Source organism: Carcharodon carcharias, chromosome 12 (assembly GCF_017639515.1).
Source record: "Carcharodon carcharias isolate sCarCar2 chromosome 12, sCarCar2.pri, whole genome shotgun sequence".
Classification (NCBI taxonomy): Eukaryota; Metazoa; Chordata; class Chondrichthyes; order Lamniformes; family Lamnidae; genus Carcharodon; species Carcharodon carcharias.
In genome coordinates this window covers 11,926,661-11,953,881 of record NC_054478.1, presented here as the reverse complement: position 1 = coordinate 11,953,881, position 27,221 = coordinate 11,926,661, and positions in this window count along the sequence as shown.

Genomic DNA, 27,221 nt, shown 5'->3' with positions numbered 1-27,221 from the left:
TCATCAGCTACTCTCTGATTGAATTGCATCCCACTGGATCAGCTACTCACCGATTAAATCCCGTCCCTCCAGATCAGCTACTCTCCGATTGAATCCCATCCCTCCGGATCAGCTACACTCCGATTAAATCCAATCCCTCTGGATCAGCAACTCTCCGATTAAATCCCATCCCTCCTGATCAGCTACTATCTGATTGAATCTGATCCCTCCAGCTCAGCTACACTCCGATTATATCCCATCCCTCCTGATCAGCTACTCTCTGATTTAATCCCATCCCTCCGGGTCAGCTACTCTCCAATTAAATCCTGTCCCTCTGGATCAGCTACACTCTGATTGAATCCCATCCCATCCGGATCAACTCACTCTCTGATTGAATCGCGCCCCTCCAGATCACCAACAGTCCGATTAAATCCCGTCGGTCCAAGTAAGCTATTCTCCAGTTAAATCCCATTCGTCTGAATCAGCTAAACTCAGATTCAATCCTGTCCCTCCAGATCAGCAACACTCTGATTGAATCTCGTCCCTCAAGATCAGCTACACTCCGAGAAAATTCCACTCCTCCTGATCAGCTACTCTTTGATTAAGTACCCTCCGGATCAGCTGCTCTCCAATTAAATCCCGTCCCTCCGGTTCAGCTTCTCTCCTATTAAGTCCCGTCCTTCCGTTATGGCTAATCTCCTATTGAATCCCTTCCTTCCAGATCATCTAGTCTCCGATTATATCCTGTAACTCTGGATAAGCTAGTCTCCGTTTAAATCCCATCCCTCCGGATCAGCTACTATCTGATTAAATTCTGTACATACTGATCAGCTACTTTCCGATTTAAACCCTTCCCATCGGATCAGCTACTATCTGATTAAATTCCGTACATACTGATCAGCTACTTTCCGATTTAACCCCTTCCCATCGGATCAGCTACTCTCTGACAAAATTCCACTCCTCCAGTTCAGCTACTCTTTGATTAAATACTGTCCCTCCGGATCAGCTGCTCTCCAATTAAATGCCGTCCCTCCGGTTCAACTTCTCTCCGCTTAAGGCCGTCCTTCCAGAATGGCTACACTCCTATTGAATACCGTCCCTCCGGATCACCTAATCTCCGATTATATCCTGTAACTCCGGATAAGCTAGTCTCCGTTTAAATCCCAGCAGATCAGCTAATCTCAGACTAAATCCTGTCCCTCTGGATAAGGTACACTGTGATTGAATCCTGTACCTTATGGATCAGCTACTATCCATTTAAATCCCATCCCTCCAGTTCAGCTACTCTCTGATTAAATTCCGTCCATACTGATCAGCTACTCTCCGAGTTAAACCCTTCCCTCCGGATCAGCTACTCTCCGATTGAATCCCGTCCCTGCAGATCAGCTAATCTCTGATTAAATCCTGTCCCACTGGATCAACTACACTATGATTGAATCCTGTATCTTCTGGATCAGCTACTCTCCGGTTAAATCCCATGCCTCCGGATCCGCTACTTTCTGATTAAATTCCATTCCTCCTGATCACCTACACTCCGATTCAAACACATCCCTCCAGATCAGCTATTCTCCAATTACATCCCGCCCCTCTGGATCAGCTACTCTTCAATTGAATCACGTCCCACTGGATCATCTACACTCTGATTAAACCCATCCCTCCCGATAAGCTAATTTCTGATTGAATCCAATCCTTCCGGATCAGCTTCTCTCTGATTAAATTCCGTCCTTCTGGAATGGCTAATCTCCTACTGAATCCCGTCCCTCCAGATCAGCTACTCTCCGATTACATCCCACACCTGTGGATAAGCTAGTCTCCGTTTAAATCCCATCCCTCTCGATCAGCGGCTCCCTGATTGAATCCCATCCCTGCGGATCAGCTAATCTGCAATTAAGTCATTTCACTCTGGATCAGCTACACTGTGATTGTCTCCTGTATCTTCCGGATCAGCTACTCTCTGTTTAAATCCCATGCCTCTATCAGCTACTCTCTGATTAAATTCCATCCCTCCTGATCACCAACTCTCCGATTCAAACACATCCCTCTGGATCAGCTACTCTCCGATTGAATCCCATCCTTGCGGATCAGCTAATCTCCAATTAAATCCTGTATGTCTAGATCAGCTACTCTCTGATTGAATCCCGTCCCTCTGGATCAGCTACTCTCAGATTAAATCCCATCCATCCGGATCAGCTACTCTCCGATTAAATACCATACCTCCTGATCAGTTACCAACTGATTAAATCCCGTCACTCTGAATAACCTACTCTCCGATTGAAACCACTCCCTCGGGATCAGCTACTCTCCGACAAAATTCCACCCCTCCAGATCAGCTACTCTTTGATTAAATACTGTCCCTCCTAATAAGTTGCTCTCCAATTAAATCCCGTCCCTCTGGTTCAGATTCTCTCCGATTAAGTCCCATTCTTCCAGTATGGCTACTCTCTTATTGAATCCCGTCCCTCCGGAACATCCGAGAGGGATGGATTTAATCAGAGAGTAGCTCATCCGGAGGGATGGGATTTATTTGGAGTGTAGCTGATTCAGAGTGATGTGAATAAAATGGAGAGTAGCTGATCCAGAGGGATGGGAATCAATCGGAGAGTAGCTGATCCAGAGGGACCGGATCCAATAAGTGGGTAGCTGATCAAGAGGTAAGGGTTTTAATCGGAGTGTAGCTGATCCAGAAGGATGGCATTTAATCAGAGAGAAGCTGATCTGGAGGGATGGGATTTAGTTGGAGAGTAGCTGATCCGGAGGGACAGGAATAAATCGAAGAGTAGCTGATCTGGAGTGATGGGATTTAAACAGAGAGTAGCTGATCTGGAGGGACCGGATTTAATCAGAGAGTAGCTGATCCGGACGGATGGGATTTAATCAAAGAGTAGCTGATTTGGAGGCATGGGATTTAATCAAAGAGTATATGAACCACAGAGACGGTATTTAATCAGTGGGCAGCTGATCCAGAGGTACGGGATTTAATCAGAGAATAGCTAATCTGGAGGGATGAGATTTAATGAGAGAGTAGCTGATTCTGAGGCATGGGCTATAATCGGAAAGTAGTGATGCACAGGGACGAGACCTAATCGGAGAGTAGCTGAACCAGATGGACGGGTGTTAATTGGAGAGTAGCTGATCCGGAGGGATGGGATTCAATTGGAGAGCAGCTCATCCAGAGGGATGGGAATCAATTGGTGAGTAGCTGATCTGGAGGGATGGGATTAAATTGAAGAGTAGCTGATCCAGAGGGAAGGGATTTAAATGGAGAGTAGCTGATCCAGAGGATTGTGAATCAATCAGAGAGTAGCTGATCCGAAGAGACCGGATTCAATAATTGGGTAGCTGATACGGAGGTACGTGATTTAATCGGAGAATAGCTGAACCAGAGGGAAAGGGATTTAATCAGTGAGCAGCTGATACGGAGGAATGGGATTCAAGTGGTGAGTATCTGATCTGGAGGGTGGTGATTTAATCAGAGAGTAGCTGATCCGGAGGGACAGGAATGAATCGGATAGTAGCTGATCCAGAGTGCCGGGATTAATCAGAGAGTAGCTGATTCGGAGTGACGGCTTTCAATAAGAGTGTAGCTGATCCAGAGGGATGGGAGTTAATCAGAGAGTAGCTGATCCGGAGGGTTGGGATTGAATCAAAGAGTAGCTGATTCGGAGGGATGGTATTCAATTGAAGAGTAGCTGATCTGGAGTGATGGGATATACACGGAGAGTAGCTGAAGCGGAGGCACGGGTGTTAATCAGAAAGTAGCTGATCCGGAGGGATGGGATTCAATCAGAGAGTAGCTCACCTGGAGGGATGGGATTTAATCAGAGAGTAGTTCATCCGGAGGGATGGGATTTAATCGGAGTGTAGCTGATCCAGAGGGATTTGATTAAAATGGATAGTAGCTGATCCAGAGTGCCGGGATTAATCAGAGAGTAGCTAATTCAGAGGGACCGGATTCAATAAGAGGCTAGCTGATGCAGAGGTAAGGGATTTAATCCAAGAGCAGCTGCTCCGGAAGGATGGGATTTAATCAGAGACTAGCTGATCTGGAGGGTGGGATACGATCAGAGAGTAGCTGATCCAAGGGACGAGATTTAATCAGAGAGTAGCTCATCCGTAGGGATGGGATATAATCGGAGAGTAGCTGAACTGGAGGGACCGGATTAAATCGGAGAGTTGCTGATCCGGACGGATGGGTTTTAATCAATGCGTAGCTGATTCGGAGGAATGGGATGTAATCAAAGAGCATATGAACCAGAGAGACGGTATTTAATCAGTAGGCAGCTGATCTGGACATATGGGATTTAATCGGAGAGTAGCTGATCTGGAGGGATGAGATTTAATCAGAGAACAGCTGATTCTGAGGAATGGGATTTAATCGGAGAGTAGTGATCCGGATGGACCAGACCTAATCAGAGAGTAGCTGAACAGGAGGGACGGATGTTAATTGGAGGGTAGCTGATCCAGAGGAATGGGATTCAGTCGGAGAGTAGCTCATCTGGAGGGATGGGAATCAATCGGTGAGTAGCTGATCTGGAGGGATGGGATTAAATTGGAGAGCAGCTGATCCAGAGGGAAGGGATTTAAATGGGGAGAAGGTGATCCAGAGGAATGGGAATCAATCGAAGGGTAGCTGATCCGGAGGGACCATATTCAATAAGTTGGCAGCTGATCCGGAAGTACGTGATTTAATCGGATAGTAGTTGATCCAGAGGGAAAGGAATTAATCAGTGAGTAGCTGATCCAGAGGAATGGGATTCAATAGGTGGGTAGCTGATCTGGAGGGACGGGAATGAATCAGAGTGCTGTGCTTAAATCAGAGAGCAGCTGATTTGGAGGGATGGGTTTCAATCAGAGTGTAGCTGATCCAGAGGGATGGGAATTAATCAGAGATTAGCGGATCCGGAGGGATGGGATTGAATAAAAGAGTAGCTGATTTGGAACAATGGGATTTAATCGGAGAGTGGCTGATCTGGAGGGATGGAATTTAATCGGAAATTAGCAGTTCCGGAGGGACAGCAATCAGTCAGAGAGTAGCTGATCCAGAGGAATGGGATTTAATCGGAGAGTAGCTGATCCGGAGGGATGGGATTTAATTGGGGAGTAGCTGATCCATATGAAAGTGATTTAATCGGAGAGTAGCCGAACCAAAGCAATGGGATATAAGCGAAGAGTAGCTGAACTGGAGGGACCGGATTTAATCAGAGAGTAGCTGATCCGGACGGATGGGATTTAATCAAAGAGTAGCTGATTTGGGGGCATGGGATTTAATCAAAGATTACATGAACAAGAGAGACGGTATTTAATCAGTGGGCAGCTGATCCAGAGGTACGGGATTTAATCGGAGGATATCAAATCTGGAGGGATGAAATTTAATCAGAGAGTAGCTGATTCTGAGGCATGGGCTTTAAACGGAGTGTAGCGATCCGGAGGGACGAGAACTAATCTGAGAGTAGCTGAACCGGGTGGACGGGTGTTAATTGGAGAGTTGCTGATCCAGAGAGATGGGAATAAATCGGTGAGTAGCTGATCTGGAGGGATGGGATTAAATTGAAGAGTACCTGATCCAGAGGGACGGGATTTAATTGGAGAGTAGCTGATCCAGAGGATTGTGAATCAATCAGAGAGTAGCTGATCCGGAGTGACCAGATTCAATAAGTGGGTAGCTGATACGGAGGTACGTAATTTAATCAGAGAGTAGCTGATTCGGAGGAATGGGGATCAATCGTAGAGTAATTGATCTGGAGGGACCGGATTCAATAAGTGGCTAGCTGATCCAGAGGTAAGGGATTTAATCGGAGAGTAGCTGATCTGGAGGTACGGGATGTAATCAGAGAGTAGCTGATCCGGAAGGATGGGATTTAATCAGAGAGTAGCTGATCCGGATGGTGAGATACAATCAGAGAGTAGCTGATCCAGAGGGACGGGATTTAATTGGAGAGTAGCTGATCCAGAGGATTGTGAATCAATCAGAGAGTAGCTGATCTGGAGTGACCAGATTCAATAAGTGGGTAGCTGATACGGAGGTATGTAATTTAATCAGAGAGTAGCTGATTCGGAGGAATGGGAATCAATCGTAGAGTAATTGATCTGGAGGGACCGGATTCAATAAGTGGCTAGCTGATCCAGAGGTAAGGGATTTAATCGGAGAGTAGCTGATCTGGAGGTACGGGATGTAATCAGAGAGTAGCTGATCCGGATGGTGGGATACAATCAGAGAGTAGCTGATCCAGAGGGATGGGATTTAATTGGAGAGAAGCTGATCCATAGGGATGGGATATAATCGGAGAGTAGCTGATCCGGAGGGACCGGATTCAATAAGTGGATAGCTGATCGAGAGGTACGGGATTTAATCGGAGAGTAGCTGATCCAGAGGGAAAGGAATTTAATCAATGAGTAGCTGATCCAGAGGAATGGGATTCAATTCGTGAGTACCTGATCTGGAGGGGCGGGAATGAATCGGATAGTAGCTGATCCAGAGTGCCGGGCTTTACTCAGAGAGCAGCTGATTTGGAGGAATGGGTTTCACTCTGAGTGTAGCTGATCAAGAGGGATGGGATTTAATCAGAGAGTAGCTGAGCCTGAGGGATGGGATTCAATCAGAGAGTAGGTGTTTCGGAGGGATGGTATTCAATCGAAGAGTACCTGATCCGGAACGATGGGATTTAATCGGAGAGTAGCTGATCTGGAGGGATGGAATTTAATCGGAAATTAGCTGATCCGGAGGGACAGGAATCAATCAGAGAGTAGCTGATCCAGAGGGATGGGATTTAATCAGAGAGTAGCTGATCCGGAGGGATGGGATTTAATTGGAGAGTAGGTGATCCATATGGAAGTGATTTAATCGGAGAGTAGCCGATCCATAGCAATGGGATATAAGCGGAGAGTAGCTGAACTGGAGGGACCGGATTTAATCAGAGAGTAGCTGATGCGGACGGATGGGATTTACTCAAAGAGTAGCTGATTTGGGGGCATGGGATTTAATCAAAGATTACATGAACCAGAGAGACGGTATTTAATCAGTGGGCAGCTGATCCAGAGGTACGGGATTTAATCGGAGAATATCAAATCTGGAGGGATGAAATTTAATCAGAGAGTAGCTGATTCTGAGGCATGGGCTTTAATCGGAGAGTAGTGATCCGGACGGACGAGACCTAATTGGAGAGTAGCTGAACCGGGTGGACGGGTGTAAGTTGAAGAGTAGCTGATCCAGAGAGAAGGGATTTAAATGACGAGTAGCTGATCCAGAGGATTGTGAATCAATCAGAGAGTAGCTGATCCGGAGTGACAAGATTCAATAAGTGGGTAGCTGATACAGAGGTATGTGATTTAATCGGAGAATAGCTGAACCAGAGGGAAAGGGATTTAATCAGTGAGTAACTGATACGGAGGAATGGGATTCAATTGGTGAGTAGCTGATCCGGAGGGAGGTGATTTAATCAGAGATTAGCTGATCCGGAGGGACGGGAATGAATCGGAGAGTAGCTGATTCAGAGGGATGGGGATCAATCGGAGAGTAGTTGATCCGGAGGGACCAGATTCAATAAATGGCTAGCTGATCCAGAGGTAAGGGATTTAATCGGAGAGTAGCTGATCTGGAGGTACTGGATGTAATCAGAGATTAGCTGATCCGGAAGGATGGGATTTAATCAGAGAGTAGCTGATCCGGAGGGTGGGATACAATCGAAGAGTAGCTGATCCGGAATGATGGGATTTAATGGGAGAGTAGCTGATTCGGAGCAAAGGGATTTAATTGGAAATTAGCTGATCCGGAGGGACATGAATCAATCAGAGAGTAGCTGATCCATCGGGATGGGATTTAATCGGAGAATAGCTGATCTGGAGGGATGGGATTAAATTGGAGAGCAGCTGATCCAGAGGGATGGGATTTAAATGGAGAGTGGCTGATCCAGAGGTACGTGATTTAATCAGAGAGTAGCTGATCCAGAGGAATGGGATTCAAATGGTGAGTAGCTGATCCGGAGGGACGGGAATGAATCGGATAGTAGCTGATCCAGAGTGCCGGGCTTTAGTCAGAGAGCAGCTGATTCAGAGGGATGGGTTTCAACCAGAGTGTAGCTGATCCAGAGGGACGGGATTGAATCAAAGAGTAGCTGATTCAGAGGGATGGTATTCAATCGTTGAGCAGCTAATCCGGAGCGATGGGATTTAATCGGAAATGAGCTGATCCGGAGGGACAGGAATCAATCAGAGACTAGCTGATCCAGAGGGATGGGATTTAATTGGAGAGTAGCTGATCCGGAGGGATGCAATTTAATTTGTGATTAGCTGATCCGTATGAAAGTGATTTAATCGGAGAGTAGCTGATCTGTAGGGATGGGATATAATCCGAGAGACCAGCTACTCTTTGATTCAATCCCATCCCTCCGGATCAGCTAATCTCTGATTAAATCCCATCCCTCTGAATCAGCCACACTCTGATTGGCAACCGTTTTTCCGAATCAGCTACTCTCTGATTAAAACCCGGCAGTCTGGATCAGCTACTATCCGATTCATTCCCGTTGCACCAGATCAGCTACTCACTTATTGAATCAGGTCCCTCCGGATCAGCTACTCTCCGATTAAATTCCATCGCTCCGGATCAGCTACTCTCCGATTAAATCCCATCGCTCCGAATAAGGAACTCTGTGATACAATTCCATCCCTCTTCGATTGGATACCATCCATCCGAATCAGCTACTTTTTGATTCAATCCCATCCCTCCGGATCAGCTACACTCTGAATAAAACCAGTCCCTCTCAATCAGCTGCTTTCTGATTAAATCACGTACCTCCGGATCAGCTACCCACTTATTGAATACGGTCCCTCCTGATCAGCTACTCTCTGATTGATTCCCATTCCTCTGGATCAGCTACTTTCCATTTAAATCCCATCCCTCTGGATCAGCTACTCTCCAGTTTAATCCCATCCCTCCAGATCAGCTACTCTCTGATTAAATCTCATCACTCCAGATCAGGTACTCTCTGATTGAATCCCATCCCTCTGGATCAGCTACTCTCCGATACAATCCCATCCCACCAGATCAGCTACACTCCGATTGAAACCCATCCCACTGGAACAACTACTCTCCGGATCAGCTACTCGCTGGTTAAATCCCATCCCTCCGGTTCAGCTGCTCTCTGATTGAATAACCCCCTTCTGGGTCAGCTACTCTCTGGATAAGCTATGCTCCAATTAAATTGCGTCACTCTGGATCAACTACTCTCCGATTGAATCCCATCCGTCCAGATCAGCTCTTCTCCGATTAAATCCCATCCCTCCGGATCAACTATTCTCTGATTTAATCCCGTCCCACCAGATCAGCTACTCTCCGATTAAATCCCTTCCATCTGCATCAGCTATTCCCCGATTAAATCACATCCCTCCAGATCAACTAGTCTCCAATCAAAACCCATCCCTCCGGATCAGCTACTATCTGATTAAATCCCTTCCATCTTAATCAGCTACTCTCTGACTAAATGCCACCACACCGGATCAACTACTCTTTGATCGAATCCCATCTCACCAAATCAGCTATTCTCCGATTAAGTCCCGTCCCTCCTGATCAGCTACTCTGCGATTGGCTCCCGTCCTTCCAGATAAGCTAATCTCCGATTAAATCCCATTCCTCTGGATCAGCTATTCTCCAATTCAAACGCAACCCTCCGGTTCAGCAAATCTCAACTTAAGTCCCACACTTCTGGATAATCTAGTCTCTGATTGAACCCCATTGCTCCAGATCAGCTGCTCTCCGATTGAATCCCATCCCTGCGGTTCAGCTACTCTGATTAAATCCCATCCCTCCAGATCAAGCACTCTCCGATTAAATCCCCTCTCTCCGGATCAGCTACACTCCAATTAAATCCCATCCCTCTGGATCAGCAACTCTCCAATTAAATGCTGTCCCTCTGGATCAGCAACTCTCCGCTTAAATTTCATCCCTCCAGATCAGCCGATCTCTGATTAAATCCCATACCTTCTGGATCAGCTACTCTCTAATTGATTCCTGTCCCTCCGGATCAATAAATTTCTGATTAAATCCCATTGCTCCGGATCAGCTACTCTCCGATTAAATCCCATCGCTCCGGATCAGCTACTCTGATTCAATCCCATCCCTACGGATCAGCTACTCTCTGATTAAATCCCATCCCTCAGGATCAGCTACACTCTGATTGAAACTCATTCCTCCAATTCAGCTGCTCTCTGATTAAAGCCCGGCACTCTGGATCAGCTACTATCCGATTCATTCCCGTCCCTCCGGATCAGCTACTCACCAATTGAATCCCATTCCTCTGGATCAGCTACTCACTGATGAAATTCCTTTCCCTCTGGTCCAGCTACTCTCCAATTAAATCACCTACCTCCGGATCAGCTGCCCACTTATTGAATCCGGTCCCTCCGGATCAGCTACCTTCCGAATGATTCCCATTCCTCTGGATCAGCTACACTCCATTTAAATCCCATCCCTCTGGATCAGTTGCTCTCCAATTTAATCCTATCCCTTCAGATCAGCTACTCACCGATTGATTCCCATCCCTCCAGATGAGCTAATATCCGATTGAATCCCATCTCTCCGGATCAGCTTCTCTCCGATTAAATCCCATTCTCAGAATCAGCTATTCTCTGATTAAATCTCATCCCTCCAGATTAGCTACTCTCCGATTAAATCCCGTACCTCTGAATCAGCTGCCCACTGATTAAATACCATCTGTCTGGTTCATATACTCTTTGATTAAATCCCATGCCTCCGAATCAGCTATTCTTTGATTAAATCCCATCCTTCCGGATCAGCTACTCTCCAATTAAATCTGGTCCCTCCAGTTCAGCTACTCTCCAGTTATATCCCACCCCTACTGATCAGCAACTCTCTGATTAAATCCCATCGCTCCGAATCAGCTACTCACCGATTGAATACCAACCCTCCGAATCAGCTACTCTTTGATTCAATCCCATCCCTCTGGAAGCTACTCTCTGATTAACATCCGTCCCTCCGGTTCAGCTACTCTCCGCTTAGGTCTGGTCCCTCCAGATCACTACTCTCGCATTAAATCCCATTCCTCTGGATCAGCTAATCTCCGATTAAATCCCGTCCCTCTGGATCAGCTACTCTCTGATTAAGTCCCTTACCTCTGGATCAACTGGCTACTCATTGAATCCGGTCCATCCAGATCAACGACTCTCCAATTGATTCCCATCCATCTGGATCAGCTACTATCGATTTTAATCAAATCTCTCCAGATCAGCTACTCTCCGATTAATATCCGTCCCTCCGGTTCAGCTACTCTCCGATTAGGTCTGGTTCCTCTGGTTCACTACTCTCCGATTAATTCCCATTCCTCAGAATCAGCTATTCTCTGATTAAATCTCGTCCCGCTAGATTAGCTATTCTCCGAATAAATCCCGTACTCTGGATCAGCTGCCCACGGATTAAATACCGTCTCTCTGGTTCATATACTCTATGATTAAATCCCATGCTTATGAATCAGCTACTCTTCGAATGAATACCATCTCTCCGAATCAGCTACTCTCTGATTCAATCCCATCCCTCAGGATCAGCTACACTCTGATTGAAACGCATCCCTCCGAAATAGCTGCTCTCTGATTAAAGCCCGTCACTCTAGATCAGCTACTATCTGATTCATTCCCATCCCTCCGGATCAGCTACTCACCAATTGAATCCCATTCCTCTGGATCAGCTACTCACTGATTAAATTCCTTTCCCTCTGGATCAGCTACTCTCCGATTAAATCACGTACCTCCAGATCAGCTACCCACTTATTGAATCTGGTCCCTCCGGATCAGCTACCCTCCGATTGATTCCCATTCCTCAGGATCAGTTACTCTCCATTTAAAACCCATCCCTCTGGATCTGCTGCTCTCCAATTTAATCCCATCCCTCCAGATCAGGTACTCACCGATTGATTCCCATCCCTCCTGATAAGCTACTCTCTGATTAAATCCCATCCCTCTGGATCAGCTACACTCTGATTGAAACCCATTCCTCCGAATCAGCTGCTCTCTGATTAAAGCCCGGCACTCTGGATCAGCTACTATCCAATTCATTCCCGTCCCTCCGGAGAGTAGCTCATCCAGAGGAATGGGAATCAATCGGTGGGTAGGTGATCCGGAGGGACGGGATTCAATCGGATAGTAGCTAATCTGGAGTGATGGGATTTAATTGAAGCGTAGCTGATATGGAGGGATGGGATTTAATTGGAAAGTAGCAGATACAGAGGGATGGGATTTAATTGGAGAGTATCTTATCCATATGAAAGGGATTTAATCGGAAACCAGCTGATCTGTAGGGATGGGATATAATTGGAGAGTAGCTGATCCGCAGATATGGGATTAAATCGGAGAGCAGCTGATCTAGTGCAACGGAATTCAATCAGAGACTAGATTATCCAGAAGTGTGGGACTTAATCGGAGAGTAGCTGAACCTGAGGGATGCATTTTAATCAGAGAATAGCTGATCCAGAGGAATGAGATTTAACCGGAGATTAGCTGATCCAGAGGGACGCTAGCCAATCACAGAGTAGCTGATCAGGAGGGATGGGATTTAATCGGAGATCAGCTGTTCTGGAGGGATGAAATTTAAGTGGAGAGTTGCTGATCCAGAGGGACGGCATTTAATGGTAGAGTTGCTGATCCAGAAGCACAGGATTTAATCGGAGATAGCTAATCCGGAGGGAGGGGATTTAATCAGAGAATGCTAGATCTGGAGGGATGGGATTTAATCAGAGTAGCTGAACCGCAGGGATGGGATTCAATCAGAGAGCAGCTGATCTGGAGCAACGGGATTCAATCAGAGACTAGATTATCTGGAAGTGTGGGACTTAACCGGAGAGTAGCTGATCCAGAGGGACGGGCTTCAATCGGAGAGTACCAGATCCGGAGTGATGGGATTTAATCAGAGAGTAGCTGATCTGGAGGGATGGGATGAAATTTTAGAGTAGCTGATCCAGTGGGATGGGATTTAAATGGAGAGTAGTTGATCCAGAGGAATGGGAATCAATCGGAGAGTAGCTGATCCGGAGGGACCGGATTCAATAAGTGGGTAGCTGATCCGGAGGTACGGGTTTTAATCAGAGAGTAGCTGATTCGGGGGGACTGGTTTCATTCAGAGTGTAGCTGATCCGGAGGGATGGGATTGAATCAAAGAGTAGCTGATTCGGATGGATAGTATTCAATCGAAGAGCAATGGGATTGTATTGCAGAGTTTCTTATACGGAGCGATGGGATTTAATTGGAGAGTAGCTGATCCGGAGTGATGGAATTTAATCAGAGAGTAGCTGAACCGGAGGGACCGGATTCAATAAGTGAGTAGCTGATCCGAAGGTACGTGATTTAATCGGAGATTAGCTGATCCGGAGGTACCGGATTTAATCGGTGAGTAGCTGATCCGGAAGGACCGGATTTAATCAGAGAGTAGCTGATCCGGAGGGAAGCTATTTAATTGGAGAGTAGCAGATCTGGTGTGACGGGAATGAATCGGATAGTAGCTGATCCAGACTGCCGGGTTTTAATCAGAGAGTAGCTGATTCGGAGGGACGGTTTCCAATCAGAGTGTGGCTGATCCAGAGGGATGGGATTTAATCTGACAGTAGCTGATCCGGAGGGATGGGATTGATCAAAGAGTAGCTGATTCGGAGGGATGGCATTGAATCGGAGAGTAGCTGATCCGGAGGGATGGGATTTAATCAGAAAGTAGCTGGTCCGAAGGGACAGTTTTAATCAGAGAGTAGCTGATCCGGTGGGACGGGATTCAATCGGAGAGTAGCTGATCCAGAGTGATGGGATTTAATTGAAGCGTAGCTGATATGGAGGGATGGGATTTAATCGGAAGGTAGCAGATAGAGAGGGCTGGGATTTAACTGGAGAGTATCTTATCTGTATGAAAGGGATTTATTCGGAGACCAGCCGATCTGTAGGGATGGGATTTAATCGAAGACTAGCTGATTCAGAGGCATGGGATTTAATCAAAGGGTATATAAACCAGAGACACGGTATTTAGTCAGTGGGCAGCTGATCCGGAAGTATGGAAATTAATCGGTGAGTAGCTGATCCGGAGGTCCGGATTTAATCGAAGAGTAGCTGATCCAGAGGAATTGGATTAAATAACAGAGTGGTTGAACCGGAGGGACAGAATTGAATGGGACAGTAGGTGATCCGGAGGGACGGGATTCAATTGGAGAGTAGCTGATCTGGACGGCCGGGATTTAATCAGACAGTAGCTGATTCGGAGGACGGTTTCCAATCAGAGTGTAGCTGATACAGAGGGATGGGATTTAATCAGAGAGTAGCTGTTCCGGAGGGATGGGATTGAATCAATGAGTAGCTGATTCGGAGGAATGGTATTCAATCGAAGAGTAGCTGATACGGAGGGATGGGATTTAATCGGAGGGTAGCAGATGCAGAGGGATGGGATGTAATTGGAGAGTAGCTGATCCGGATGGATGGGATTTAATCGGAAAATAGCTGATCCGGAGGAATGGGATTCAATCGGAGAGTAGCTGTTCTGGTGGGATGAGATTAGCTAGAGGACTAGCTTATCTGGAGAGATGCGATTTAAGCAGAGAGTAGCTGATCCAGAGGGATGTCCTTTAATCGGAGAGTAGCTGATCCAGTCTGCCAGGATTTAATCAGAGAGTAGCTGATTCTGAGTGACAGGTTCCAAACTGAGTGTAGCTGATCCAGATGGTATTCAATCGAATAGTAGCTGATTCGGAGGGATGGTATTCAATCGAAGAGTAGCTGATATGGAGGGATGGGATTTAGTCGGAAAGTAGCAGATACAGAGCGATGGGATTTAATTGGAGAGTATCTTATCCGTATGAAAGGGATTTAATTGGAGACCAGCTGATCTGTGGGGATGGGATATAATCAGAGAGTAGCTGATCCGCAGGGATGGGATTCAATTGGACAGCCGCTGATCTGGAGCAACGGGATTCAATCAGACACTAGATTATCCAGAGGGGTCGGACTTAATCGGAGAGTAGATGAACCGGAGGGATGGGATTTAACCGGAGAGTAGCTGATCCGGAGGGACGGTAGCCAATCGCAGAGTAGCTGATCAGGAGCGATGGGATTTAATCGGAGATTAGCTGATCTGGACGGATGTGATTTAATCAAAGAGTAGCTGATCCGGAGGTATGGGATTTAGTAGGAGAGTGGCAGATCAGGAGGGGCGGCAAAGAATTGGATAGTAGCTGATCCAGACTGCCAGGATTTAATCAGAGTAGCTAATTCGGAGGGACAGTTTCCAATCAGAGTGTAGCTGATCCGGAGGGATGGGATTTAATCAGAGAGTAGCTGATCTGGAGGGATGGGATTGAATCAAAGAGTAGCTGATACGGAGGGATGGGATTGAATCAAAGAGTAGCTGATATGGAGGGATGGGACTTAATCAGAGGGTAGCTGTTCTGGTGGGATGAGATTAGCTAGGAGACTAGCTTATCTGGAAGGATGCAATTTAAGCAGAGAGTAGCTGATCCAGAGGGACCTACTTTAATCGGAGAGTAGCTGATCCGGAAGTATGGAAATTAATTGGTGAGTAGCTGATCCGGAGGTCTGGATTTAATCGAAGAGTAGCTGATCCAGAGGGATCGGATTAAATAACAGAGTGGTTGAACCAGAGGGACAGAATTGAATGGGAGAGTAGGTGATCTGGAGGGACGGGATTCAATTGAAGAGTAGCTGATCGGGAGGGACTGGATTCAATTGGAGAGTAGCTGATCTGGACGGCTGGGATTTAATCAGAGTAGCTGATTCGGAGGGACGGTTTCCAATCAGAGTGTAGCTGATACAGAGGGATGGGATTTAATCAGAGAGTAGCTGTTCCGGAGGGATGGGATTGAATCAAAGAGTAGCTGATTCAGAGGAATGGTATTCAATCGAAGAGTAGATGATACGGAGGGATGGGATTTAATCGGAGGGTAGCAGATGCAGAGGGATGGGATGTAATTGGAGAGTAGCTGATCCGGATGGATGGGATTTAATCGGAAAATAGCTGATCCGGAGGGATGGGATTCAATCGGAGAGTAGCTGTTCTGGTGGGATGAGATTAGCTAGAAGACTAGCTTATCTGGAGGGATGCGATTTAAGCAGAGAGTAGCTGATCCAGACAGACGTCCTTTAATCGGAGAGTAGCTGATCCAGATTTATGGAAATTAATCGGTGAGTAGCTGATCCGGAGGTACCGGATTTAATTGAATAGTAACTGATCCAGAGGGATCGGATTAAATAACAGAGTGGTTGAACCGGAGGGACAGAATTTAATGGGAGAGTAGGTGATCCGGAGGGACGGGATTCAATTGGAGAGTAGCTGATCGGGAGGGACGGGATTCAATTGAAGAGTAGCTGATCCGGACTGACGGGATTTATACAGAGAATAGCCGATCTGGAGGGATAGGATTCGCTCAGAGAGGGATGCGACTTAAGCAGAGGGTAACTGATCCAGAGGGACATCATTTAATCAGTCAGTAGCTGATCCAGAGGTAAGGGATTTAAGTGGAGAATAGCTGATCCAGAGGGATCGGATTAAATCAGAGAGTGGCTGAACTGGAGGGACAGAATTTAATGGGAGAGAAGGTGATCCGGAGGGACGGGATTCAGTTGGAGAGTAGCTGATCCGTAGGAATGGGATATAGTCATAGAGTAGCTGAATTGGTAGCCTGGATTTATTCGGAGAGTAGCGGCTCGGGAGGTATGGGATTTAATTAAAGCATAGCTGATTCGGAGGGATGGGATTTAATCAAAGAGTATATGAAACAGAGAGATGGTATTTAATCAGTGGGCAGCTGATCCGGAGGTACCGGATATTATCAAAGAGTAGCAAATCTGGAGGGATGGGATTTAATCAGAGAGAAGCTGATCCAGCGGGACGGAATTTATTCAGAGAGTAGTTGATCCACAGGGCTGGGATTTTATCAAAGAGTAGCTGAACTGGAGGGACAGGATTTAATCGGACCATAGCCAAACCGGAGGGATGGGATTTGACCAGACAGTAGCTAATCCGGCGGGACTGGATTTAATCACAGAGTAGCTGATCCAGAGAGATGGGTTTTAATCAGAGTGTAGCTTATGCGGAGGGATGGTATTCAATCGGAGAGCAGCTAATCCAGAAGGATGGGATTCAAACAGAGACTAGCTGATCCGGGGGGATGGGACCCAATCAGAGAGCAGCTGATTTCAAAAGATGGGATTTAATTGGAGCGTAGCTGATCCAGAGGGACGGGATTTAATCGGAGAGTAGCTGATCCAGAGGGACGGGATTTAATAGGAGATTAGCTGATACGGAGGGTCGGGATTAAATCAGAGAGTAGCTAATGCAGAGGGATGGCATTCAATCGGAGAGTAGCTGATCCAGAGGGATGGGATTCAATCGGAGAGCAGCTCATCCGGAGGGATAGGATTTAATCGGAGTGTTGCTGATCCGGAGGGATCGGAATCAATCGGTGAGTAGTTGATCTGCAGGGATGGTAATTAATCGGACCTTACCTGAACTGGAGGGATGGGATTCAGTCAGAGTGTAGCTGATACGGAGGGTCGGGATTAAATCAGAGACTAGCTAATGCAGAGGCATGGGATTCAATCGGAGTGTAGCTGATCCGGAAGGAAGGGATTTAATCTGAGCGTAGCTGATCCCGAGTGACGAGATTTAATCAGAGAGTAGCTAATCCAGAGGGAAAGGATGTAATCAGAGTGTGGTTGATCAAAAGTGACAGCATTTAATTGGAGAGTAGCGGATCCGGAGTGACGGGATTTAATCAGAGAGTAGCTCATCCGGAAGGATGGTATTTAACCGGATAGTAGATTTAATCAGATAGTAGCTATTTTGGAGAAATGGGATTCAATCGGAGAGCACCTGACCTGGTGGGATGGGATTTTATCAGAGTGTAGTTGATCCAGAGGGATGGGATTTAATCGGAGAGGAGCTGATCCGGACGGATGGGTTCAATCAGAGAGTAGTTGATCCGGAGTGACTGGAATTAATCAGAGCATAGCTGATCCGGAGAGTAGTTGATCCGGATGAACGGTAATCAATCAGAGAGTAGCTGATCCGGAGGGACGGGATTTATTCAGAGATTAGTTGACCACAGGGATGGGATTTAATTGGAGAGCAGCTGATCTGAAGGGACCGGATTTAATCGGAGAGCATATGATCCAGTGGGATGGGATTTTATCAGAGTAGTTCATCTGGAGGGATGGTATTTAATCGGACAGTAGCTGATCCCGAGAGAATCAGAGAGTCGTTCATCCGGAGGAATGGGATATAATCAGAGAGTAGCTGATCCGCTGGATGCGAGTCAATCGGAGAGTAGCTGATCCGGGGGGAGGGGACTCATTTGGAGAGTAGCTGATCCAGAGGGACGGGATTTAATGGGAGAGCAGATGATCCACAAGGATGGGATTTATTCAAAGAACTGGAGGGACAGGATTTAATCGGAGCGTAGCCGAACCGGAGGGACGGGATTTAACCATAGAGTAGCTGATCCGGAGGGACCGGATTAAATCAGAGAGTAGCTGTCCTGTTGTGACGGGATATAATCAGAGAGTAGTTGATCCGGGGGGGATGGTTTTTATTCGGGGCGTAGCTGATCCGGAGGGATGGGATTCAATCAGAGTGTTGCTGATCGGTGGGGGTGGGACTCAACCAGAGAGTAGGTGATCTGGAGAGATGGGATTTAATCAAAGACTAGCTGAACTGGAGGGACAGGATTTAATCGGAGCACAGCCAAACCAGAGGGATGGGATTTGACCAGAGGGTAGCTAATCTGGAGGGACTGGATTTAATCGGAGAGTAGCTGATCCAGAGGGATGGGATTTAATCGCAAAGTAGATGATCCAGAGTGACGGGATTTAATTGGAGAATAGTTGATCCACAGGGATGGGATTTAATCAGAGACTAGCTGAACTGGAAGGATCAGATTTAATCGGAGAGTAGCTGATCTGGTGGATGCGATTCAATTGGAGAGTAGCTGATCCAGAGGGAGGGAATTCATTCGGCGAGTAGCTGATCTGGAGGGACGGGATTTAATCGGAGAGCAGTTGACCACAAGGATGGGATTTGTTCAAAGACTAGCTGAACTGGAGCGAAAGGATTTAATCAGAGCGTAGCCGAACTGGAGGGACAGGATTTAACCATAGAGTAGGTGATCCGGAGGGACCGGATTTAATCAGAGAGTAGCTGACTTGTTGTGATGGGATATAATCAGAGAGTAGTTGATCCGGAGGGATGGTATTTAATCGGACCGCAGCTGATCCAGAGGGATGGGATTCAATCAGAGTGTAGCTGATCCGGGGGGATGGGACTCAATCGGAGAGTAGTTGATCCAGAGAGATGGGTTTTAATCAGAGAGTAGCTTATGCAGAGGGATGAGATTGAATCGGATAGCAGCTAATACAGAGGGATAGGATTCAATCAGAGATTAGCTGATCCGGGGGGTTGGGACTCAATAGGAGAGTAGCTGATCTGGAAAGATGGGATTTAATTGGAGCATAGCTGGTCCAGAGGGACGGGATTTAATGGGAGAGTAGCTGATACGGAGGGTCGGGATTTAATCGGAGAGTAGCTAATCCAGAGGGAAAGGATTTAATCAGAGTGTAGTTGATCCGGAGGGAAAGGATTTAATCGGAGAGTAGCGGATCCAGTAGGACGGGATTCAATCAGAGAGTAGCTGATCCGGAAGGATGGTATTTAACCGGATAGTAGCTGATCTGGAGGGTCGGGATTTAATCAGAGAGTAGCTTTTCCAGAGAGATGGGTTTCAATCGGAAACTAGCTGATCTGGATGGATGGGATTTTATCAGAGTGTAGCTGATCCGGAGGGATGGGATATAATTGGAAAGTAGCTGATCCGGAGGGATGGGATTCAATTGGAAAGATGCTGATCTGGTGGGATGAGATTAGAACGGAGACTAGCTTATCCGGAGGGATGCGATTTAAGCAGAGAATAGCTGATCCAGAGGGATGTCCTTTAATTGGAGAGTAGCTGATACGGAGTTATGGAAACTAATCGGTGAGTAGCTGATCCGGAGGACCGAGATTTAATTGAAAAGTGGCTGATCCAGAGAGATCGGATTAAATAACAGAGTGGTTGAACCGGAGGGACAGAATTTAATGGGAGCGTAGGTCTTCCGGAGGGACGGGATTCAATTGGAGAGTAGCAGTTCGGGAGGGACGGGATTCAGTTGGAGAGTAGCTGATCCAGACTGACGGGAGTTAATCAGAGAGTAGCTGATCCGAAGGGACGGGATTCAATAAGTGGGTAGCTGATCCAGAAGTAAGGGATTTAATCTGTGAATAGCTGATCTGGAGTTACGGGATTTAATCGGAGAGTTGCTGATCCAGAGCGATGGGGTTTAATCAGAGAGTACTTGATCCGGACGGATGGGATTCCATCAGAGATTAGCTGATCCAGAGGGACGAGATTTAATCGGAAAGTAGATGATCCGGAGGGATGGGATTTAATTTTAGAGTAGCTGATCCGGAGTGATGGGATTTAATCGGACAGTAGCTCTTCCGGAAGGGATGGGATTCAATCGGAGATGGCTGATCCGGTGGGATGGGATTAGATCGGAGACTAGCCTATCCGGATGGATGCGATTTAAGCGGAGAGTAGCTGATCCAGAGGTACGGGATTCAATCGGAGAGAAGCTGATCCAGAGGGATCGGATTAAAACAAAGAGTGGCTGATCCAGAGGGATGGGATTTAATCATAGAGTAGCTGATCCGTAGGGATGGGATATAATCGTAGAGTAGCTGGATTTTTTCGGTGAGTAGCTGATCTGGACGGATCGGATTTAATCAAAGCATAGCTGATTAGGAGGCATGGTATTTAATCAAAGAGTATATGAACCAGACAGACGGTATTGAATCAGTGGGCAGCTGATCCGGAGGTATGGGATATAATCAAAGCGTAGCTAATCTGGAGGGATGGGAATAATTGGGAGAGTAGCTGATTCGGAGGCATGGTATTTAATCGGAGAGTAGTGATCCGGAAGGACCAGACATAATAGGCGAGTAGCTGAACCGGAGGGACGGGTGATAATCGGAGAGTAGCTGATCCGGAGGGATGGGATTCAATCGGAGAGCAGCTCATCCGGAGGGATTGTATTTAATCGGAGAGTAGCTGATCCGGATGGATGGGATTCAAGGAGGGGGGGGGGGGGGGGGGGGGGGGGGGGGGGGGTGGGGGGGGGGGGGGGGGGGGGGGGGGGGGGGGGGGGGGGGGGGGGGGGGGGGGGGGGGGGGGGGGGGGGGGGGGGGGGGGGGGGGGGGGGGGGGGGGGGTTGGGGGGGGGGGGGGGGGGGGGGGGGGGGGGGGGGGGGGGGGGGGGGGGGGGGGGGGGGGGGGGGGGGGGGGGGGGGGGGGGGGGGGGGGGGGGGGGGGGGGGGGGGGGGGGGGGGGGGGGGGGGGGGGGGGGGGGGGGGGGGGGGGGGGGGGGGGGGGGGGGGGGGGGGGGGGGGGGGGGGGGGGGGGGGGGGGGGGGGGGGGGGGGGGGGGGGGGGGGGGGGGGGGGGGGGGGGGGGGGGGGGGGGGGGGGGGGGGGGGGGGGGGGGGGGGGGGGGGGGGGGGGGGGGGGGGGGGGGGGGGGGGGGGGGGGGGGGGGGGGGGGGGGGGGGGGGGGGGGGGGGGGGGGGGGGGGGGGGGGGGGGGGGGGGGGGGGGGGGGGGGGGGGGGGGGGGGGGGGGGGGGGGGGGGGGGGGGGGGGGGGGGGGGGGGGGGGGGGGGGGGGGGGGGGGGGGGGGGGGGGGGGGGGGGGGGGGGGGGGGGGGGGGGGGGGGGGGGGGGGGGGGGGGGGGGGGGGGGGGGGGGGGGGGGGGGGGGGGGGGGGGGGGGGGGGGGGGGGGGGGGGGGGGGGGGGGGGGGGGGGGGGGGGGGGGGGGGGGGGGGGGGGGGGGGGGGGGGGGGGGGGGGGGGGGGGGGGGGGGGGGGGGGGGGGGGGGGGGGGGGGGGGGGGGGGGGGGGGGGGGGGGGGGGGGGGGGGGGGGGGGGGGGGGGGGGGGGGGGGGGGGGGGGGGGGGGGGGGGGGGGGGGGGGGGGGGGGGGGGGGGGGGGGGGGGGGGGGGGGGGGGGGGGGGGGGGGGGGGGGGGGGGGGGGGGGGGGGGGGGGGGGGGGGGGGGGGGGGGGGGGGGGGGGGGGGGGGGGGGGGGGGGGGGGGGGGGGGGGGGGGGGGGGGGGGGGGGGGGGGGGGGGGGGGGGGGGGGGGGGGGGGGGGGGGGGGGGGGGGGGGGGGGGGGGGGGGGGGGGGGGGGGGGGGGGGGGGGGGGGGGGGGGGGGGGGGGGGGGGGGGGGGGGGGGGGGGGGGGGGGGGGGGGGGGGGGGGGGGGGGGGGGGGGGGGGGGGGGGTGGGGGGGGGGGGGGGGGGGGGGGGGGGGGGGGGGGGGGGGGGGGGGGGGGGGGGGGGGGGGGGGGGGGGGGGGGGGGGGGGGGGGGGGGGGGGGGGGGGGGGGGGGGGGGGGGGGGGGGGGGGGGGGGGGGGGGGGGGGGGGGGGGGGGTGGGGGGGGGGGGGGGGGGGGGGGGGGGGGGGGGGGGGGGTGGGGGGGGGGGGGGGGGGGGGGGGGGGGGGGGGGGGGGGGGGGGGGGGGGGGGGGGGGGGGGGGGGGGGGGGGGGGGGGGGGGGGGGGGGGGGGGGGGGGGGGGGGGGGGGGGGGGGGGGGGGGGGGGGGGGGGGGGGGGGGGGGGGGGGGGGGGGGGGGGGGGGGGGGGGGGGGGGGGGGGGGGGGGGGGGGGGGGGGGGGGGGGGGGGGGGGGGGGGGGGGGGGGGGGGGGGGGGGGGGGGGGGGGGGGGGGGGGGGGGGGGGGGGGGGGGGGGGGGGGGGGGGGGGGGGGGGGGGGGGGGGGGGGGGGGGGGGGGGGGGGGGGGGGGGGGGGGGGGGGGGGGGGGGGGGGGGGGGGGGGGGGGGGGGGGGGGGGGGGGGGGGGGGGGGGGGGGGGGGGGGGGGTGGGGGGGGGGGGGGGGGGGGGGGGGGGGGGGGGGGGGGGGGGGGGGGGGGGTAATCGGGGGGGGGCTGGGGGGGGGGGGGGGGGGGGGGGGGGGGGGGGGGGGGGGGGGGGGGGGGGGGGGGGGGGGGGGGGGGGGGATGGGGGGGGGGGGGGGGGGGGGGGGGGATGGGGGTAGGGGGGGGGGGGGGACGGGGGGGGGGGGGGGGAGAGGGGGGGGGGGGGAGGGACGGGATTTATTCAGAGAGAAGTTGACCACAGGGATGGGATCCCTTTAATCAGAGAGCAGCTGAACAGGAGGGACGGGATTTAATCGGAGAGTAGCAAACCTGTTGTGATGGGATTTTATCAGTGAGTAGTTGATCCGGAGGGATACTATTTAATCGGAGAGTAGCTGATCCGGTGGGATGGGATTCATTCAGAGTGTTGCTGATCTGGAGGGATGGGATTCAATGAGACAGTAGTTGATCCACAGGGAAGGGATTTAACCAGAGAGTAGCTGAACTGGAGGGACCGGATTTAATCGGAGAGCAGCTGATCTGGAGGGACCGGACTTAATCAGAGAGCAGCTGATCCAGTGGTACGGGAATTTATCAGAGAGTAGTTCATCCGGAGGGATGGTATTTAATCGGAGAGTAGCTGATCTGGAGGGATGGGATTTAATCGCAGAGCAGTTGATCCACAAGCATGGGATTTATTCTGGAGGGACAGAAATTAATTGGAGCATAGCCAAACCGGAGGGACAGGATTTAATCTGAGAGTGGCGGATCCGGTGGGACGGGATTCAATCGGAGAATAGCTGATCCGGAGTGACGGGTATAAGTCAGGGAGTAGCTCATCCGGAAGGATGGTATTTAAGCAGATAGTAGCTGATCCGGAGGGTCGGGATTTAATCAGAGAGAAGTTGACCACAGGGATGGGATTTATTCAGAGAGCAGCTGAACAGGAGGGACGGGATTTAATCGGAGAGTAGATCACCTGTTGTGATGGGATTTTAACAGTGAGTAGTTGATCCGGAGGGATAATATTTAATGGGACAGTCACTGATCCGGAAGGATGGGATACAATCGGAGAGTAGCAGATCCGGAGGGAGGGGATTCCTTTGGAGAGTAGCTGATCCAGAGGGATGGATTTTAATCAGAGAGCAGTTGATCCACAAGGATGGGTTTTATTTAAAGACTAGCTGAACTGGAGGGACAGGATTTAATCAGAGCGTAGCCGAACTGGAGGGACGTGATTTAACCATAGAGTAGCTGATCCGGACAGACCGGATTTAATCAGAGAATAGCTGAACCGGAGTGACGGGATTTAATCGGAAAGTAGATGATCCGGAGGGACGGGCTTTAATTGGAGAGCAGTTGATCCGGATTGATGGGATTTAATCAGAAAGTATCGGATCCGGAGGGATGGGATTCAATCGAAGACTAGCTGATCCTGTGGGATGGGATTAGATCAGAGACTAGCTTTTCGGGAGGGACGCGTTTTAAGCGGAGAGTAGCTGACCCAGACGGACAGCATTTAATCGGTGAGTAGCTGATCCAGAGGTACGGGATTTAATCGGTGAGTAGCTGATCCAGAGGGCCGGGATTCAATCGGAGAGTAGCTGATCCAGACTGACGGAATTTAATCAGAGAGTGGCTTATGCAGAGGGATGGGATTCAAGCGGACAGTAGCTGATCTGGAGGGATTGTAATTAATCGGAGCGTACCTGATCCGGATGGATGGAATTCAATCAGAGTGTAGCTGATTCTGGGGGATGGGACTCAATTGGAGAGTAGCTGATCTGGAGAGATGGGATTTAATCGGAGAGTAGCCGATCCAGCGGGAGGGAATTTATTCAGAGAGTAGTTGATCCACAGGGATGGGATTTAACCAAAGACTAGCTGAACTGGAGGGACAGGATGTAATCGGAGCATAGCCAAACCAGAGGGATGGGATTTGACCAGAGAGTAGCTAATCCAGAGGGACAGGATTTAATCAGAGAGTAGCTGATACGGAGGGTCGGGATTAAATCAGAGAGTAGCTATTGCGGAGGGATGGGATTCAATCGGATAGTAGCTGATCCTGCAGGTCGAGATTTAATCAGAGAGTAGCTTTTCTGGAAAGAAGGGATTCAATCAGAGAGTAGCTAATCTGGAGGGATGGGATTTTATCAGAGTGTAGCTGATCCGGAGGTATGGAAATTAATCGGTGAGTAGCTGATCTGGAGGTACGGGATTTAATCGAAGAGTAGCTGATCCAGAGGGATCGTATTAAATATCAGAGTGGTTGAACCGGAGGGACAGAATTTAATGGGAGAGTAGCTGATCCAGAGGTACGGGATTCAATCGGAGAGTAGCTGATCCAGAGGGATCGGATAAAATCAGAGACTGGCTGAACCGGAAGGACAGAATTTAATGGGAGAGAAGGTAATCCGGAGGGACGGGTTTCAATCGGAGAGTATCTGATCCGGACTGACGGGATTGAATCAGAGAGTAGCTGATCCGGAGGGATGGGATTTAATCTGAGCATAGCTGGTCTGGAGGGATGAGATTTAATCTGAGAGTAGCTAATCCAGAGGGAAAGGATTTAATCAGAGTGTAGTTAATCGGGGGGTTGGGATTTAATCAGAGAGGAGCTGATCCAAATGGATGGGTTCAATCAGGGAGTAGTTGATCCAGAGAGTAGCTGATCCATATGGACGGTATTCAATCAGAGAGTAGCTGATCCGGAGGGACGGGATTTATTCAGAGAGAAGTTGACCACAGGGATGGGATTTAATCAGAGAGCAACTGAACAGGAGGAACGGGATTTAATCGGAGAGTAGCTGACCTGTTGTGATGGGAATTTATCAGTGAGTAGTTGATCCAGAGGGATAATATTTAATCGGAGAGTAGCTGATCCGGTGGGATGGGATTCAATCAGAGAGTAGCTGATCTGGAGCAATGGGATTCAATGAGAGAGAAGTTAATCCACAGGGAAGGGATTTAATCAGAGAGTAGATGATCTGGAGGGACCGGATTTAATCAGAGAGCAGCTGATCCAGTGGGACGGGATTTTATCAGAGAGTAGTTCATCCAGAGGGATGGTATTTAATTGGAGAGTAGCTGATCCCGAGTGATGTGTTTCAATCGGAGAGTCGCTGATCCGGAGGGATGGGATACAATCAGAGAGCAGCTGATCCGGTGGATGCAATTCAATCGGAGATTGGCTGATCTGGAGGGAGGGGATTCATTCGGAGAGTAGCTGATCCGGAGGGACTGGATTTAATCGGAGAGCAGTTGATCCACAAGGATGGGATTTATTCAAAGACTAGATGAACTGGAGGGACAGGATTTAATTAGAGCGTAGCCGAACTGGAGGGATGTGATTTAACCATAGAGTAGCTAATCCGGAGGGGCCGGATTTAATCAGAGATTAGCTGATCCAGAGGGATGGGATTTAATCGGAAAGGAGATGATCCAGAGGTATGCGATTTTATTAGAGATTAGTTGATCCAGAGTGATGGGATTTAATTGGAAAGTAGCTGATCCGGAGGGATGGGATTCAATCGGAGACCAGCTGATCCCGTGGGATTGGATTAGATTGGAAACTAGCTTTTCCGGAGGGATGCGTTTTAAGCACAGAGTAGCTGATCCAGAGGGACAGCATTTAATCAGTGAGTAGCTGATCCAGAGGTATGGGATTTAATCGGAGAGTAGCTGATCCAGAGGGATCGGATTAAATCAGAGAGTGGCTGAAACGGAGGGACAGAATTTAATGGGAGAGAAGGTGATCTGGAGGGCCGGGATTCAATCGGAGAGTAGCTGAAACAGACTGATGGGATTTAATCAGAGAGTATCTTATGCAGAGGGATTGGATTCAATCTGAGAGTAGCTAATCTGGAGGGATTGTAATTAATCGCAGCATACCTGATCCGGATGGATGTAATTCACTCAGAGTGTAGCTGATCTGGAGGGATGGGACTCAATCGGAGAGTAACTGATCTGGAGAGATGGGATTTAATCGGAGAGTAGCTGATCCAGCAGGACGGAATTTATTCAGAGAGTAGTTGATCCACAGGGATGGGATTTAATCAAAGACTATCTGAACTGGAGGGACAGGATTTAATCGGAGCGTAGCCAAACCGGAGGGATGGGATTTGACCAGAGAGTAGCTGATCCGGAGGAATGGGATTTAATCTGAGCGTAGCTGGTCTGGAGGGATGAGATTTAATCTGAGAGTAGCTAATCCAGAGGGAAAGGATTTAATCAGAGTGTAGTTAATCGGGGGGTTGGGATTTAATCAGAGAGGAGCTGATCCAAATGGATGGGTTC